The 19,148-nt window shown below is 38.0% G+C and overlaps 2 protein-coding genes and 1 long non-coding RNA gene across 26 annotated transcripts in view; 1 reads left to right on the top strand and 2 right to left on the bottom strand.

The window, feature by feature from the left end:
• The window catches only part of LOC136256582 (AMP deaminase 2-like), a 264,091-nt gene that overhangs the window by 9,905 nt on the left and 235,038 nt on the right, over positions 1 to 19,148 (bottom strand). The window lies entirely within an intron of this gene.
• LOC136256562 (uncharacterized) overlaps positions 1 to 19,148 on the top strand; it is a 396,868-nt gene that overhangs the window by 288,025 nt on the left and 89,695 nt on the right. The gene's annotated exons all lie outside the window — the stretch shown is intronic.
• Positions 2,673 to 5,539, bottom strand: LOC136256909 (uncharacterized). Its single transcript, XR_010701725.1, has 3 exons — positions 5,307 to 5,539; positions 4,175 to 4,556; positions 2,673 to 2,732 (listed from the first exon to the last, which is right to left on the bottom strand). It is a non-coding gene; the product is annotated as an uncharacterized lncRNA (long non-coding RNA).

Below are 19,148 nucleotides of genomic sequence, written 5' to 3'. Positions count from 1 at the left end.
CTGTGTCCGTTGCTGCCTGCAAGCTTATGTGGAGCCACGCCCACTAATCGATTTATTGTATGAGTTGTATATAGTCTAGGTCTAGTCTTGCAGTAGGATAAGCACTTTTGTGAGCCAAACCCATTTTAATATATTGAGAAATTGCAATACTAAGTATGTACAAAGTAACACCCAATGGGCGGATCCAGGGGGGGTTCAAAGGGTTCCACGGAACCCCCCCCCCCCCCCCCCCTTTTGAAAGAGCCTTTCTTACTCGGGATACTCTAATAGAGTAGTCAAATTGAGATACTCTAATAGAGCAGTCACAGTAGTCTTGAGGAGCAGTGTAGCAAGCTATGTATCCAGTTATAGTTGGTGAGAGCATCTATGGTGAGGGGAAGCTATATTCAGCAGGTGAAGACCTTTTTTTCTTTTATTATTTTTTTTTGGTCTTCAACTTACAGCCGCTAACCTGAAGTTGCAATTCCAGAGTGGAACCCCCGTTTTTAAAAGTCTGGATCTGCCCCTGCAATTGCTGTCTGTAAACTCACAGTAGCTACATGGAACCAAACCCACTGACTGATTATAAACTTACCGGCTTGGTTATCAATAACTACTCGCTTACTCAACACGAATCGAATGCTCAAAACGTAGTCTCGCTCGCTCGAGAATACCCGAAACATAGCTCTTCGGCTTAATTTAATTCGGGTCACATCCGGGTCAGCAGTAGTGACCCGGTTTCATTGCTCACACACACACACACACACACACACACACACACACACACACACACACACACACACACACACACACACACACACACACACACACACACACACACACACACACACACACACACACACACAATGTTACACGTGTACAGTAACATATTTAGTAAAGAGAAAAGTTTCACCTCATCTGGTACAGAATGTGTAGGCTTCAGAATATCTTCTCAATTCCACAAAACAATCCTGTGTTTTAAAGTGTGTAATTTAGACCTACTGTATGTACTACAGTGTTGGTTCTGACCTTAAGTGAGGTGCCAGTAGTGACATCAACTTCAGAAAACTTGTTCCAGTTAATGAGGTGAATGTCTTGTCATCTGAAATGAAGTCACAAACACACTAAATATTGGAATAGTACACACGTACATGTAACATGTTCACACTATACACTTCAAAGGAAAATTTTACTGTACACAATCATGACTTGTCTTGGTAGCTATGAAGTTTCTTTTGGTAGATAAGTTACATGTATGGGCTATGTAATAATTTGTTATTTACACTTGTACACATGTCAGATTATGTTGTACTGTAGTATCAGTGTTAAGCAAAGGGGAGTTCCCTTATCGATTTGACTAATAAACACTATTGGGTATAGGGTGACTGGCAGGGATTAAATAGTTTTCATCACATCCAGAAAGAGATGCTTGTAGTAAACTAGAAGCATGGTGTATCAAACGTTTTTGTGGTAGTTTCAAAATCTTCTCACTTTCAAAATGTTAGAATCACACAAATCAGACAAGTCTTAATGTACAAACACATCATCTGTCATTTCCATATTAAAAGGATCAAGTAATTATCAAGTGTACAGCCATGGTGGACATTTGATGAAGAAGGCTGTTTTCTAAGTGGCGTGATGAAAGGCATTTTTATTGTGGAGTTTATGGTGAATAATGCAGTAATGTGGGATCTTTCCACCATTAATACTTGCAAAGTTATTTTAGCTTGTAGAGAAATGTGTCAAAGTCTAACTATATGTAAACTGGTTTTGAAGGCTACACATATTCACGAAAAATTACATTTAACAAGAGTGCAAACAATTAATTACAAACAAATACAATCTGTTATTTTGACATGCAACTAACATTTAGAAATATTGTAAACAAATATTCAGGGGAAGTAGCGATTACTAGATTCAGTCCAGCAGCTCAACATTCAACCAGACTTCATACAGTACATCATGGTGTATTTGCATGATGTTTCTAAATTTTAGTAGCGAGTCAACATAATAGACTAGTATGCTCATTGTGCAGCAAGCAAGTGGCCTACAGCTTCAGACACTTTTTCAGAGACGCTTATAATTTTCTAATTGGTTTAAACATCGTGTGAGACACTGTGACAGGGAAAAAGTGGATTGGCCATGCAAGACTACTTGCAGAGGTACCTAGTACAAGTATAGAATATTGTGAAGTGTATAAAATTCCAAGAAGAGTTGGGTCCCTGGGTCTCCTGGTAATGGTTCCTCGTTCCCTGGGTCCACTATTTTTCCCTACCCCTAATGTGCTGGGTGCCTGGTTTTTAGAACAAGCAGAACATCAACTTGTTATACCACTATACTGAACACAAACAGTCATTAATTGTGATTGCTGGCCAATAACAACTTGTATCATAATCTCTATATAAATTCTGGATTCACCCTGTGTTGGAATATGGTATGTTCTAACCTATATTCTGGAGCAGCACTGACTCATCTGATTCAACTAGATGAACTTCAAGCTCATGTTGAGATAGCAGTGGTAGGTCAATGGTTAGGAAGTAGCACAAGAGACTGGAGGCTCTGAGTTGGGGATTCATTTTTACTAATATACTAGTTACTAACAATCAAAATAACATACAACATATTTTGGTGTAAACAGTTAAAAGTATACATACTTGACTAATTACAGCAATAATAAAATCAGGAGTGGTACTTAAGTGTGGAAGTGATGGGTAGTATGATAAACAAGGAATCAAGCTCACATCAAACACACACTATTGGAATTTAAAAAGTCATTTGTCAATAACACATTTACAGCCAGTGATCATTTTATGAGCAATATTGTACATTATCAGTGTCCTTTATTTTCTGTCTTACAGTAGATCATGAAATGGACTGATTAAACTTTGAAGGTGTGGGCGTGGCCCACGATAATATAACCTAAAACCTGCGTTGATTTTTCCTCACAACAACATGACGGTATTGGTTGGGTATAATCAAGCCCCAAAGTGTCTTCAGATCGACCCAAAGTGTTTCTGTTAAGTTACTCCAGAATTTTAAAAAAAATAAAAAAAATTCAATGTAATTTAACATGTTTTTATAAAAATTGTATATAAAATACCTCAGACCATCTAGTTGAGACGATTGTTAACTTTTTGATAAAAGCACCAAATTTCTTATGACATGTACTATATGATTTTAGAAATAGGAGGCATGTAAAAGTCCTTTGGGAACCCTGTTTTTTGGACCTTGCTAATAAAACTATTTGTTTACATGAAAAACAGTCAATATCCTATTAGTTGATTTAGTATTAGACCAGTACAAAGCCTGCAGCTGCAACAAATGGACCATCAAAAGCCATACAAAACAAACTATGTTCTCAGCCTGATAAGCAGCTGGTACAGTTAGTTTTTCATCATGTAATTAACATTGTAATTCAGTTCCATTATGCAAAATCATAATGTTATGACATAATGTCCTACCCCCTGGTTCTGTAGTATCATGTACAAGCATAGGTGGTGGAGATGGGGGGAAGAGGGGTAGGGGAGCCAAGCCCCCCCTCCACTTTTATGGGACAATGTTTGAAAGAAAAGATCGAGATACTCTAATAGAACAAGAACAGTCAGGATCATGATACTCTAGTAGAGCAGACAGTCACAGTATTCAGAGAAGTAGTCTAGCAAGCTACTTCACTACGTATGTGTAGTTAGTTATAAGTAAGGAGATACAGTTGGTGGAGGCAGCTATATTGTCAGCATGTAGTCACCATTTTTTTTTTTGGTCTTCACCTTACAGCTAGCCTGGCCCCCTCACTCTTTGGCCTATTCCACTGCCCCTGTGTACAAGGATCATCCTGATGTGTATCATTTCTTTACTGAAGGTTTATAGCAAAGTTGTTGAGTAATGAAGTTTAATTGGTCATAAAATCATTGGAATATCAACATCAGTGTACCAATCAACAAGTTGTGTTTGCAATTTGATCAACATTGTAAGGATAATTGCTTGATTTATGTATACAGAAAGATTTTAATAAATTCTATCTGTAACCAATCACTCAATAACTTTGTTATGTGTCTTCGATAAAGCAACAATACACATCAGGATGATCCCTTGTACATGACACTACAGAGCTGTGACTGTGTAATGGAAATGCAAAACTTTAAAGTGGACATCAGAGTATCAGGTATTTGGAGGTGCTTACAGTACATCATCGCACCTTTTTGATGTTAGCATTTTTAATTCTTTTGTAGCTTCCAATCAGTCTACCACCTTGACTGCCACTTTTTGTAGGCATGAGGCTGAGAAACATCTTTACCCCATTAGTTTTTTTCTTCCTCTGGTGGAATGGGGAAAGTAGCCACTACCACCTATAAATATTTGGTTCATTTACTCAGTGAGAAGTGGAGTTCCCATATTCATTGGTGATGGGCTGGCTCCATTGCAGTTTGTCTTGCTTCGTTCCTCCATCACACGCATCCAGGGTTCTCGATCACGTGCCCTGGTGTGCCTCCAGCAATAGATCTTGCCATTGTAGATGGGAATTTACCAGTTCACTAACACTTTCTGGGATTCTGTAGGTTCTTTTTTAGGTGTCTTTTCTATAAATAAATTCTTACATTTATTTATTTTTCTTCTAGATTGTTTTCCATAGAGACATGTGGGTGGAAGGGAGTGTCATTAGGGTTGGTGGGTAAAAAAAATTAAAAAGTACACGTGCTACAAACCCCAAAAGAAATTTGGTGCTTTTGTCAAAAACTGAACAGTTTCATGACTTAGGTGCTGGACTAGCATAAAACGGGTATGAAATTAATTGCACATACAGTATATTTGACATACTGGTAGTAGTCTCGCATAGCCAGACGTTTTTCTTTCTTTTATGTGGGGGCGGGGAAAGAAAAGGGTCTGGTGAACATAGTATAGCGTCGTCGTTGAGCTATCCCGAGATTGTAGGGATTCTACTGCGCAGCTTCCAGATTGGCACGAATGACGTGATTTCCTAATATTTGCATTATCTGCATCCTGTTACCATAGCTACTACTGAAATATCTATGGTAACAGGACGCAAATGCAGCAGATCACGTCATTTGCACCAAACAACAATCTGGAAACTGCGCAGTAGAATCCCCACAATTTCGGGATAGTCCAACGACGATGCTATACTATGTTCACCAGACCCTTTTCTTTCCCACGCCCACTCAAAAGAAAGAAAAGGGCCTGGCTACGCGAGACTAATACTGATAGTTTCCTTTTATATGCGAGATCTAGTCTAATCCGCTAATAACACATCCCTCATTGTATACACAGTACAGTCTGGCCTTATATAATTACTTAGTAACTGTGTCACTTACCAATAAAATTAAGAGTTTCCACTAACACGCCAATCGTCTTCCACGCCTCAGGGGCACATACGTAAACTTTGCTCATTCCCTCTCGGTTGTTGGATCCACTTTCTTGAGTGCATCTGGGTTGCCACTTGAAGCGTTCTTTGTTTGCCTTGTCATGCCACAATCGATTCTTACCATGTAAACAGCCTTCCCACTAGCATCACGTGGTTAAAATGGCACAGCGGAATATCAACCTAATGGACGATTCTCGGCCACCACGAGCTCGCTTGAAGGAAACTTATCCCGTAAGTACTATAATATCCCATTCTGTATATTGTTCTGGGATTTTTTATTAGCCAGGTAAGGGTAGGGAAACTGATTCCCGTACCCAGACTGCTTTTTGTTGGGGAAAGAAAACCACTTAACTGTTAACAACTTTTTTCATCCACACGTTTGCATGTAAAAATAGTCTGCACAAAACTAGGAGTAGCTATCCTCCCTTCTCACTCCTTAGGGTAGTACACAAAATTCACATCAAGACATATTGAAATTAAACAACTGCCCATCTGATACTAAAAGAACAGCGTATTTAACATTGGTTCGACCAATTATGGAATATGCCGCCCCAGTTTGGGATCCGTATTATAACACTGACATTTATAAGTTAGAAAAGGTGCAAAGAAGAGCTGCTCGATGGATTTTATCAGATTACTCCAGAAATAGTGTTACGTCATTATTGTCCTCTCTTAGTATACCTACATTACAACAACGCTGTCAGTCATCAAGATTAACACTATTCTATAAATTAATTAATAATACACTACCGATCTCCATCCCCTCACATTATCACAGAACTCAATTTTGTACCAGGCAACATCACCCCAATCATTTCATTCTGCCACAAGCAACCCTCAACACCTATAAATATAGTTACTATCCTAGAACTGTTAAAGACTGGAATGAGTTGCCAATTAATATAATAGAATCAAGAAATTTGGATGAATTTATTTACGTACTTAACCTTCACTACTGTAATTAATTATCAAATTGCATGTATGTATGTATGTATTTGATTGTACCATTTGGGGTTTTCACCCCCTGGGCAAACCAGCTGAGCTGACTGCCCAGTACCTAATCTTAAATCTTAAATCTTAAATATAGCCATTGGGATTGCAAACCTAATAAAATTTATAGAATTCCGCATATCTACTGACATGGTAAGTTCAAAAACGTACAAGAAACCCACTAAAAGTTGGGTTAGGAATCATAGTGTCTGTTTATAGGCCTACAGAAACTACTAAGTTACTCACGCAGCACTTTCTCGAAGCGGTTCTCCTTAACTTTTGTCTTTAAACTGAATGGCCCGCTTGAGGGCAACAACTCTTCATACAATTCCCTCGAATTACAGAAGTACTGTTCGTGTACACAATGTTCCAGACCATTTTTTGTGTTTAGACTAATTAGTTTAAGGTGAATTCCCATAGCCTTGGTAACTGGTGAATCCCACGATACATTACGTATTGGGCAAAATGACAAACCGGGTTCAGAAACAGTGTTGGGCCCACGTATCCACTGCAGCTACAGTCTTGAAAATAAGGTAGAGTATTCCTTAGAGGTATGTGAGTAATTAGCAGACTGTTTTTTTTTGTTGGTATTACTATGTAATATTGTTGGCACTTCGAAAATGCACGAAAATCACTGTGTTTTACACCATTTCAAGCATTTTATGTACTTTTGGGGGCGTATCCCTTTCAATAGTAATATATTGATTATTATAACCAAATAAATTCAATACGAAGTTTGCAGACATTTGCTATACTTTTGTTGATGCCAGCTGGAACAGGCATGTCGATTAAACAAGTTGATGTTGTGCTACTTCTAAAACCAGGTGCCATAACTTGTTAACCAACTACATGTATTATAGGTTTTTGGTTGTGCAATAATACATAATTATTTTATTGTAATTCTCGTATTTTGTAATTCACGAAGTTTTCATAATTCTTCAATTATGTTGCTATGCGCTTCTAAGGAAGCACTTGTTAAACAAACCGCTTTTATCAACACATTATGCACAGAAGTATCTTCTAAACTGTTTTATAGTTTGACTATCGTGTTTTTTCCACAAATTCACTCAACAAAGCTTCAAAGCTGCTCTTCATTTTCGTTCGCGTATGTAGGGATATGCCAATTTGAAGGGATAGGCTATTCATGGTAGTCTATGAAGCCTGAACAGTTGTTTTTCAGTTGTTAAACGCCTGTAAAACCTGAAGAGAAAGTAATTCACAAAGTCTGGCGAGAGTTGCCACACCTGTATTTCAGACCGCCGAAAAGAAACCACCTCAGAGCAAAGTTTACCTGTGCGGAAGTTTAATGTAGACTTCATTTAACTTTTACTTCTTATGTAAAAGCTGCTTTTCCATTTAACGATTTTGCTCACGTAGGTGCGTACGGACAAACATAGGTAGATATAGATAGGTACACATACACACACACACACACACACACACACACACACACACACACACACACACACACACACACACACTCACACACTTTTACAAAAAACAATTTCAGTAAACCAGGCATTGCCAGCCTAAGGCCAGCTGTGGGCGTGTGCCTGGTTTAAAAAAATTAATTATTGTGTATCACCTAACTTGAGTCTGTTTAGTAACTTTCATGGTGTGATACATGTAGAGCAACTCTCTGCAAGAATAATGATGCTAAAAGAAGTTCAATTCATGAAACTTTTGGTACGTCAAATGGCCTAATTATAAGCAACCAAGTGTAGAAAATTTCCCCATTTAATTTCCCACATGTGATAAAAGGCATAATAACTTGTGACTAGTGATGTGCGATACGCCTGAAATAGTGTATCTGTATCTAACAGCTGTGTAGTCACGATACAATATCGATATGCGATACAGTGCATCCTTTGTACAAAGAAGCTAAGTGCGTGGGCAGACGATAAATTTTTATTGTTTAGTACCAGCCATTACACCATTGCACTATTATATAGCAAGCTTAAGGAGTCTAGGAAACAGGTAAAAGACCCAGCTACACTCTTAAATTGAAGAAAGCTAGACCTTCATATTTCCGTGATTGTGCAATCTAAATATTGATACGTGTACGTGTGTATCGGTATCGCAATACAACTGGAGTATCACGATATTCCGATATATCGATAAGTATCGCACATCACTACTTGTGACACATGTTAGATGCCTTAGATTCTGGTTGGAAAGAGCAGTGAAGTTTAAAGTGTGTCGTTTTGCTACGAATTGAATGGTGGGTTTGCAATTTTGACGTTTTTACATCCATTAGCCTATACTATATTAGTGTTATGATGAAACAGAAACATATATTGTGAATTAGTTCTGCAGGTTAGTTTATGAAAATTACAGTGTTTCATTGATTTAAGCACAATGATGTCTGTTTCTTGTAGCCGGCAAACTTCTTCATATGTATACACACTGTTAGTACCTTAGCCTCCTCTGTTGTATCTTGTATATACTTGATGTTAATAGTGTATGTAGTGTTATTGCTTTATGTTACACTTTATATTATACTACTGGCTGTGGACTGTCTAGGCCACTTAAATAAATTCCTGTCCTCCACACTGCCATGCATACATGCATGCATGGGTGGTTACATGCAGTATTGATTTCAGTGGATTGGCAGTTTTAAAAATACACCGTAAAACCAAAATTTCCTCATGGTGAACTGCATAAAAGTTAGTACTTTAGCTTTTAAATTTTTTTTCTTTGAAGACTCTTTTTTAAATTTTTTTATTAATTTTGTTTACTGGACAAACAGACAGACGGTGTCTGATGCGTCCAGAGGACCAGCCAAAAAGAATACATTATAATCATATACCTATCTATACAAAGATATTTGCTATAAAAAGTCAATCAAGAATCGAGTTAATTATTGCTTGCAGCTTGGATTTAAACAGGGGTAGAGTGTTACTTTCAATCAATTCACTAGATAAATCATTCCAATCTCGGATTGTTCTTGGAAAAAAGCTATATTTGTAATAATCACAATTGGTAATAGGTAACAATAGAGAATAGAGACTACATGTGTAGTTCATCTAACAACTGATGGTTTTTTAAAACTCAGACAGTTTTTAATTGCTCCCTCTGCTAGTTATTAAATTATATTTTCCAGTGCTAAATTTCTACAGTAAGTATTGTTGATCACAGGCATTATACCATCAGATATTTTAAGCACATAAAGTAGGACATAATTCCTTTAAAAGCAACTTCACACAATCATTGGTGACTGTACTGTATGTCAGAAATAACTTACTGATATAAATTTATATGCTGGCCTGTACACTGTAGAACTAAAGTTATCAACAAACTCAACCAATATGTTACCTACTGTATATACAAGCACAAAAATACAATTGCTAAGGCGCCACATTCTATTACAAAATCTTGTAACATAATCATATACAGTACTGTATCAGGGATCATGGAATTTTGAGCTTTCTTGCCATTCAAAATACCCCCAAAACAGCTTGGCAGTATTGTTTAAGCATAACCAAGCCCAAAAATACCTTCAGAGCAACTCCAAATATTTCCTACAAGTTTCTATAAAATTTTTATACAACACTAACTAAACTAACTGATGCTTTCACTCAAGTATAACTCAGCAATGCATAAGGCTACAGGCTTACTGTTTTGACATGGATGGCTTTGTCCCAAGACATGCCTTTTGCCAACTGCAGTACATGCAATACGCACATCATGGACTTACTTTAGTCCTCCTTTGTGTCCCAGTTCTTTTCACTGACAACTGAAGGTGTCAAGTAATGATAGTGCATTATGGCTTTCCTGTGGCTGTGGTGGTAGTTATTATACTTATTGTCCCTTATTTTATGTAGTGATTACTGAGACACTTCTTGTTGTGTTCCTCATTTGTATTGCTGTGTAACAGGCAGAACATAACTGAAAATGGAGCAAAATTGGCATTGTATTTTGCAGTAATTGGTTACCGAGGCACACGCTCAGATGCAAAATTAATTTTATGGCTTACCTTTCTTTTGATACAGTATGCATAAGTTTATTAGTCATAACTAGTGGTGTGCAATATCAGGATTTTCATTTTGATACAATATCGATACGATAATAAGGTAAATATCAAAATTTCGATTTTTGATAAGTTTTAATTGTGGATGGAGTAATTGCGTGGGCGGTTGATATTTATAAATATGCTTCAAATACAATTTACACTCCAAAACTATTGCATAGAACTAATAATAAGCCTAGAAAACTGGTAGACAAGCTTTTAAAGTGGCTAGATTGTACAGAACCAACCTTCGTTTTTAGCATGATTGCATAATCACACACTAAATGCTGTTGAATTATTGAAATATTCTTCGATATTTCGATAAGTATCGAAACTGTTCAATAAGTATCAAAATCTGCTAAAGCCGTATAGAAATCGATACGATAACGATATTGACAAATTATCGCGATATCAATATTTTTCGATATATCGCACACCACTAGTCATAGCTGCATAAAAAAAGTAAGCAAACCAGTAAAAGGAAAAATAGAAATTTTTAAGTTGGATTAGGGATAAAAAAACTAAGTAATAAAACAAGAGCAGTGAGTGAGGTAATGTCCGGACACCAGACAATTTCTGGTCAATTACACAAGGTGCCAGGCCATAATTGAATTTGTTCAGAAATACTATCCTTTCAAAGTTTACAGTGTTAGCATTTGGCTAGGAGGAGGCCAGACATGATGGTATTGACATGTAATTAAGTTATGTGTTTTTGGTTTGTACTGACCACAAAGGCATGCCCAAGTTAACCTCTGAGGTTAACAGTTTACTATGTTGTGCCAGCCTACTTGTATCAGTCACCTGTACTGCAGTAATAAAATGTATTTATAACTTATACTTGTGGTATTCATGATCACCTGCACAACCAGTTTTTAAGCTAGAATGAATAAGTCATCAGTGAATCTGTTCATATTAGGGATAGAGCCACTATATATTCTAAGCCATGACAGCATAAGCAAAGTTTGACCATATAGCTATATCATTCCAAGGCAAGTAGAAGGCCTTGACTGAAGTCCTTATAACTCCTTTCTTACAAAGGCCCAATTGGATCTATAGAAACCCTTTCATGTGGCCAGTAGCTACCCTTTGAAATGCTGTACTATCAGTATCAGTAAGTGGTTTATAAGTAATCAGCTCTACAGTACATTGGTGGCCCCAATGTTTGAAACAAACATCCCAAGTGCTAGAAACACAGGAAAGGAGAAACAGTAAAAGTTAAAATGCCCGGTAAAATTGCTTGATGTCCACTCAAGTTTTGCAATACCCTGACAGTATGACAGGACATGTCTGAAACGTTATTTCACACACTGAAGAGAGGTCGACTATATACCTACAAATGTGTACTAATGTTCATTTAATCACTAATTCAGTCAGAATGAAGTATAGGGATTAGATTTACATTAGTACATATATCTGAAGGTGTAGGCAACCTCTCTTATGTCACCATTCCCTTGTTTCACTACTTTTTTATTAATTGATCACTAATCTAACTTAATATTTCAATTTTTCCTTCTGCTTGTATATAGTACATATGTACTAATGAGCTACATCTGATAAAAATCGCAGTAGTGGTAGACGAGGACTTTATTATTGGAATTTTGCTATAATGGCATAATAAATTCTAACAAGGCCAGAAGTAGGGCACACATTCTTACAGTACTTCCATTACAAATGAACAAATTTGTGTTTGTTTTGATTTGTCCCATTTGCATTGTCATAATTTGTTTGCTACCACTTACCTTTATCTTCTAATAGTCCCATGTTGACTCGATCAGTTGTTGTTTATCCATCGCTGTGGCATACCATGCAGAGCTGTTGCAAGGTGTAAATAAAATATGATTGCTATAGAGCATGTAACTATTTGTACATCTGCAAAAGTAAGTTTTGCTTATTTAGTTATTCCGCAATTCCGTTATTCCATATTCCGAACTTCCCTACAGATATACGACTATTGGAAATGGTGTCACACGCCAGTGTGATTTCCATATTTGCATGGCGTACCAAGTTTTTTGGCCATTGATGGAGTTCTGGAGATTTTGCGAGAAAGGATTAGAACCTGTGAACAAAGCTTGTCACCATCTTATGCTTTATTTAACTACCTAAGCATTAGATTACGGCTTGAAAGACAAACTCCCACATCATACCCGTACTACACCATACACCCCCAGTACACATGTATATACTCTCTCACCTAATGGGGTTGTACCACCACAGTGGTTGGCTACTGATAATGACTTTGTAACCATACACAGAAGCAAAAACACATCACCATACACTACATTACTATCATAATTGGCAATTTGCATGAATGCTTGGGTGGCAGAGTGGGGGCTAGCATAATAATAATAAACTTAACAACAACAACAAAATTCAGAACTGCTCAGCCCCAGCAGCCCTAGGAAAAACCTGATGGCATTTTTTTAACGACCATCAGGGAAAAACCCAAAATAGCTCCACTCTGTCATGTATGTAAATTGTGACAACCCACCTTATACACCCCCTGTGTCATGTGAGGCGTGATGCAACACATTATGTATTCTTGTGGGAGTTTATTTTCTTTTTTAATTCACTATGTTCAACCTCCAGAAAATACATTAGTTTCACTACTGTACTGAGTTACAAGAACAGAAATGCGATGATACAATGACACTGAATAAAGTTGCAACAAAAGAAAGGTGTGACTTTGTTGAATTCTAATGACCAAAGAGGTTCTAAAAAGCCATGTATCATTGATACCAGAAGATGTGTACAGAGGCTAGAGGAACAGAACATGCCTTGGTGTGGCACTACCATATAGAACAAGTTTTTTTTTGGTGGAAAAGGGCAGTCAATTGCTTCCACCACAGCAGCTTGTATTGGACTGGACTACTGGACTCATTTTTTTTTTCTTTTTAGGACACATTTGGGAAACTGGTTGTACCTATTGCTACAGTGAATGTAGGTGAACATACTGCCTGTTCATCTTAGGATTGTGTGAAATTCTCTCTGTTGGCATAATCTCTATTGTAAGACTACCACTTGTCTAATCATTCTGTTCTATTCTGTGAATGCTATCACTAGGGATCTGTGAGAAGGCTTAAAGCCTGTGAACACAGGGATCATGAAGTACAAACCATACAGTACATGTGTATGTAGTGTCATAGTAACCATGTATCCTAAATACATGTTACAGTCATCAAGTCAGCTAAATTAAGTGGTGATAGTTAACTGTCTTGCAATTCCATGGCTGAAACATAGCTGCAGCTGGTAATGTTGACAAGTCTTGCATGATCACACTTTTCTTGTGTGGGTTTCTTTATGTGTAGTTTAACTACATGAGAATAACATACTTATGACCAGTTGCCCAAATATTTGGTAAAAAAGGGAAATACCTGAGTCCAGTAGTCCAGTCCACTAGTCCACTCCAGTGATTGTATACAACCATCACCTAGGGAGGTTTTGAGGTCATGGGGAAGGTACAAGCACTGGACTAGTGTTTTTGATTCTTAATTTCATTGTTTTACATTCCTGGGTATATGCATGGTTGTGTTTGTTGCTGTATTTGTGAAAAAGAAATGCCCACTTGTTACGTTCTCCACCAAAGCATCCTATTGCAGGGGTGTATCCATTCACTGGAATGGACTACTGGACTGGAATACTGGACCAGACTGTTGGACTGGTATATTTATGGTTTTTGCACATTCTGTGGTTAAAATGTATTGAGTCTTACAAGTCAAGGGTCCTGAGGGAACCTACAGCCCACTACTAAATGCTGAATATGAGCAGTAGAGTATGCGATAACTGTCTTTTAATAGTTTCGCTGTGATTTATTATGTCCTACAACACTTATTTCTTACCCTGGCGTATAGTGATGCTGTAGGGAATGTATATCAGCAATAATTAACCAGTGATCGACTTGCCAGTTGACAATATCCTTCAAGATATCCTTAGTGTAAGCTCAGGAATTGAGCTAGCATGGATGGACTTGTTTTCAGTGCTGTGGGACGCAATGATTATAATTAAGCACATGCTGAAAGAATTTCTAATCGGTAAGCCTTCTCCAGAAGTAAAGGTCTTGCCATGCAAGACTATACTACATATAGCTTGCTCCTTGAGGTCACGCTAAGGATATCTTGTCAACTGGAGAGTTGATGGCTGGTTAATTATTGCTGATATACATTCCCTACAGCATCACTATACACCAGGGTAAGGAAAAAGTGTTGTAGGACATAATAAATCACAGCGAAACTATTAAAAGACAGTTATCGCATACTCTACTGCTCATATTCAACATTTAGTAGTGGGCTGTAGGTTCCCTCAGGACCCTTGGCTTGCAAGACTCAATAAAGTTTAACCACAGGATGTGCAAAAACCAAAAATATGCCAGTCCAGCCTCCAGTCCACTATTCCAGTCCAGTAGTCCAGTCCAGTGAATGGATACACCCCTATTGCAGACTACTTGCATACATACATACATAGCATACCCTGTTTTAAATTTGAATGTGTATTATCACCAGTACCATAGCTAGTGCAATAATCTTGGGACATGTCACACTCACATTCATTGACAAGCAGTTAAGACTAAAAGTGTGTTGGAGAGAGTATAACAGCCAATGTGTCTAACAAAACTATTGAAAAATACTACCAGAAACCAGTAATCATACACGAGTCCAGTAGGGCTGAGCGATACTGCCATTTTAGTATCACGATCAATACTAAAGCCACTATTCACGATACTGAATAGTTCACGATACTTACAAATAAGTCATTCATAGCTGGTGCTACATAGTGTATTGCTCAGTATTCCTATAGGAAGTCTTTAAAGGTAGCATCAAACTGGCCACATCATCCTTGTTTACAGTAACAGTTATTGTAACACATGCTTTGAGGTTATGTTATGGTGATAAATTATAATTGATTTCGCTATTGTTAGTTCTTTGAAATGCCTACTTGGTGCTTTCTCTACCAAATCATTCAATTTTGCAGATAAGAATTATGCACATGTATGATGATACTATGCCAATGTGTACATAAACACAGTAGTGATACGACACATAATACATGTAATAGTTGTAACACTGGCATGAGGGCTTTACCTGATATGTATGCCTGACAGCCCAAGGTCTGAGGGTATACATATCAGACAAAAGCCCCAATACAAGTGCAACCACTGATGTATTATATATGCATCCATGAAAGATTCAATTATGGGTTAGTACATGTGCATCATTTCAACATCTAATCCTCTAATTTTTTTTTTTACACTGTGTCTTCGTGCAAATCTATCAGTAGCTATCTCTCTTCAATACTGCTTCAAACATGGGCATTATAGTCAATAACAAAATATTGCGATATCGATACTTTCAAAAATATCACGATATATCGCTAAAACGATAATATCGCTCAGCACTACAGTCCAGTAGTCCAGTCCAGTGTTCTTACCTTCCTAAGATGATGAACTTTTTGGAGTCCTCTAGATAATCTACTGGTTCATACACTACAATAGTACTGGGTGGTATGACAATTGTGGGTATTAAGAAAATGTCGCAGTATCCATATAGTGTTATAAGTTTTACACACATTTACCACACTATGTTTTACTCAGTAACATTTCAACTATCCATATAGACCATATGTAATTGCTGTTTAGCTTAAAGATACATATACCACAAGTAAAAGTTACTAATAGTGAGTACAGGTTATTTGCTAACTGTAATACAGGTACAGTACCGCTCAAACGTAATGTTGCACTCGCTCGCACTGCTCGATTGTAAATGATCAAAAACTCACTAATTAAAGGGTGTGGCACCCATACCTTCGTGAGTATTCATCCCATAAGACGTGAAGGAAATGGGTGCTGCGCTCTTTAATTCATGAGTTTTTTAAACCAGGCGCACGCCCCCAGCCGGCCGAAGGCCGGCTGTGGGCGTGCGCCTGGTTTACTGTAATTGTTTCCGTAAAAGTGTGTGTGTGTACCTATCTACCTATCTACCTATCTACCTATCTACCTAGCTATGTTTGTCCGTATGCACCCACGTGAGCAAAATCGTTTAATAACGGTGAAAGCAGCTTTTACGTAAGAAGTAAAAGTGAAATGAAGTCTGTATTAAACTTCTGCACAGGTGAACTTTGCTCTGAGGTGGTTTCTTTTCGGCGGACTGAAATACGGGTGTGGTGACTTTCCTCAGACTACCTTCCCCTTGAGGTTTTCAGGCATTTAGCAACTGAAAAACAACGGTGCAGGCCTCGTACACTACCAGGAATAGCCTATCGCTTCGAGTTGAAAGGGGGCGTATCCCTTACGTACGCGAACGAAAATGAAGAGCAGCTTTGAGGCTTTGTCGAGAGAATTTGTGGGAAAAAACACGTTAGTCACACTATAAAACAGTTTAGAAGATAGTTTTGTGCGTAATATGTTGGTAAAAGCAGTTTATTTAACAAACGCTTCCTTAGCAGTGCATAGCAACGTAATTGAATGAATTACGAATATTTCATGAATTACGAGAAATAACTAATTATATTATTGCACAACCCAAACTACCATATTGTAAAGTAGTAATACATAGTTGGTTAATTCATAGTAGTATATACTGTCTATAGTTATTCCAGATGAGTTAGCTAGCTGCATGGCGCCTGGTTTTTAGAAGTAGCACAACATCAACTTGTTTAATCACTCGCAATCGAGCGGTGCAAGCAAGAGCGACGTTCGAAGGCTGGCACAACTTTTGTATAATTATGCTTTTTAATCTTCATACTTTTATTCAAGTGCCTCTTTAGTACTCCATTATGTGTTTAGTTGTAATGGTCACTGTCCCCAATTAGTATATGTGATTATTACTATTATAGTGGGATGAGGAGTATAAAGTGATAGAGGCAGCTGAAAATGGAGACTTGGAGGAACTAAAAAGATTGAAGCAAGCAGAATATAATTTTAATGTTGTTGACGTGGTAAGTATTATACATATTATGTTGAACTACACAACGACCTCACTTATAATACAACTCTTAAAATTAGTACACTAGTATCTGTACATGATGTAATATTACAGTGATATTGTTACAATATGCATTAGTGTATTTTGAAACTTGCAATGTACGGGGCTCCTAAAATCTCCAGTAAGAGTTGATAGTAAAGACAATATTATCCAATTGTTTAATGTACAGCATATTGTTTTCAACAGCCTACAACTATTAATTTTAAGGTGGCTGGGAACAGTTTCCATATGGTTTCTCCATGAAATTTGGATTACCTAAAACAAGCGGCCTACTTTATTCCACGGACTGGACTCGCAGACTGGACTGACGGACTGAGCTGGAAACAGCTTTTAAACAATAATCCAAGTATTATCCATCTCTTGTAACACCGGAGACACCAATATCGAGCTACAACTGCTGGTACTGCTCTTCCTTACAAGTCATGAAACTAACACATGCACTAATTAATTAGAATACACTTATGATCCATGTGTACTCGCAGTGATAAAGCGTGATAGAGGCTAGTGTTGTAGCGTAGATGTTTTCCTTTGTTGCTTCAGTACTTAACACTAGCTAGCGTTAGGACTGTAGTGATGAGCCAGTTTATTTGCATAGCCCCATCACCTTGCCTGGTGGTACCACCTAGCTAGCTACCTGCTAAGAATAATTACTGGCTCATCTCTACAGCTGTAACACTAGCTAGTGCTAAAACAACATCTACGCTACATCAATAGCCTTTATCACGCTATATCACTGCTAGTACACATCAGCGTTGAAACCGGGTCGGGTCATCCAGGTCAACCGGGTCACGTTTTCTCCGGGTCATCCGGGTCTGACCCGGTTTACAAATTATCCGGGTCTGACCCGGATTGGATCACGTGAGAAACTAAATTGATCGTTTAACGACGTGGAACCTATAAACGTTAGTCGCGTAGCTCTTTCGTGAGCCACGCCCACTTATCGCATTACAAACATACGCTCAGCCACGCCCATTTATTAGTAAGTGCAGTCTGTAGCATGTAGCTGTGTCCGTTGCTGTCTGCTAGCTTACGTGGAGCCACGCCCACTAATCGATTATTGTATGAGTTGTATATAGTCTAGGTCTAGTCTTGCAGCAGGATAAGTACTTTTGTGAGCCACACCCATTTTATTATATTGGGAAAATGCAATACTAAGTATGTACGAAGCCACACCCAATTGCTGTCTGTAAACTCACAGTAACTACGTGGAACCAAACCCACTGACTGATTTTAAATTATAAACTTACCAGCGTAGTTATTACATAACTACTAGTTTACTCAACACGAATCGAACGCTAAAACGTAGTCTCGCTCGCTCAAGAATACCCGAAACATAGCTCTTATCGCGCGCCTCGGCTTAATTTAATCCGGGTCACATCCGGGTCAAATCCGGGTCTGACCAGATTGCTATCCGGGTCAGTGGGTCATCCGGGTCAGTAGTAGTGACCCGGTTTCAACGCTGGTACACATGTATTGTAAGTGGATTCTAATTAATTAGTGCACATGCTAGATTCATGACTTGTAAGGAAGAGCAGTACCAGCAGTTGTAGCTCAATAGTGGTGTCTCCAGTGTTGCAAGAGATGTATAATGCCTGGATTTTGCTTAAAAGCTGTTTCCAGCTCAGTCCATCAGTCCAGTCCGCGAGTCCAGTACGTGAGTCCAGTCCGTGGAATAAAGTAAGCCACAACAAGCAAGCTATCACCTGAAGCACCTTGTATTAACAGAAATCTATAGTTGTCTATCCTTTACAGCAAACAGGAACTGTCTGGGATGCATGTAACATGGATTACAAATTTAGTCCTTCAGAGGGAACTCTTC

This window comes from Dysidea avara, chromosome 1 (genome assembly GCF_963678975.1).
Source record: "Dysidea avara chromosome 1, odDysAvar1.4, whole genome shotgun sequence".
NCBI classification, from domain to species: Eukaryota; Metazoa; Porifera; class Demospongiae; order Dictyoceratida; family Dysideidae; genus Dysidea; species Dysidea avara.
This window is presented reverse-complemented; position numbering and strand designations above follow the sequence as displayed.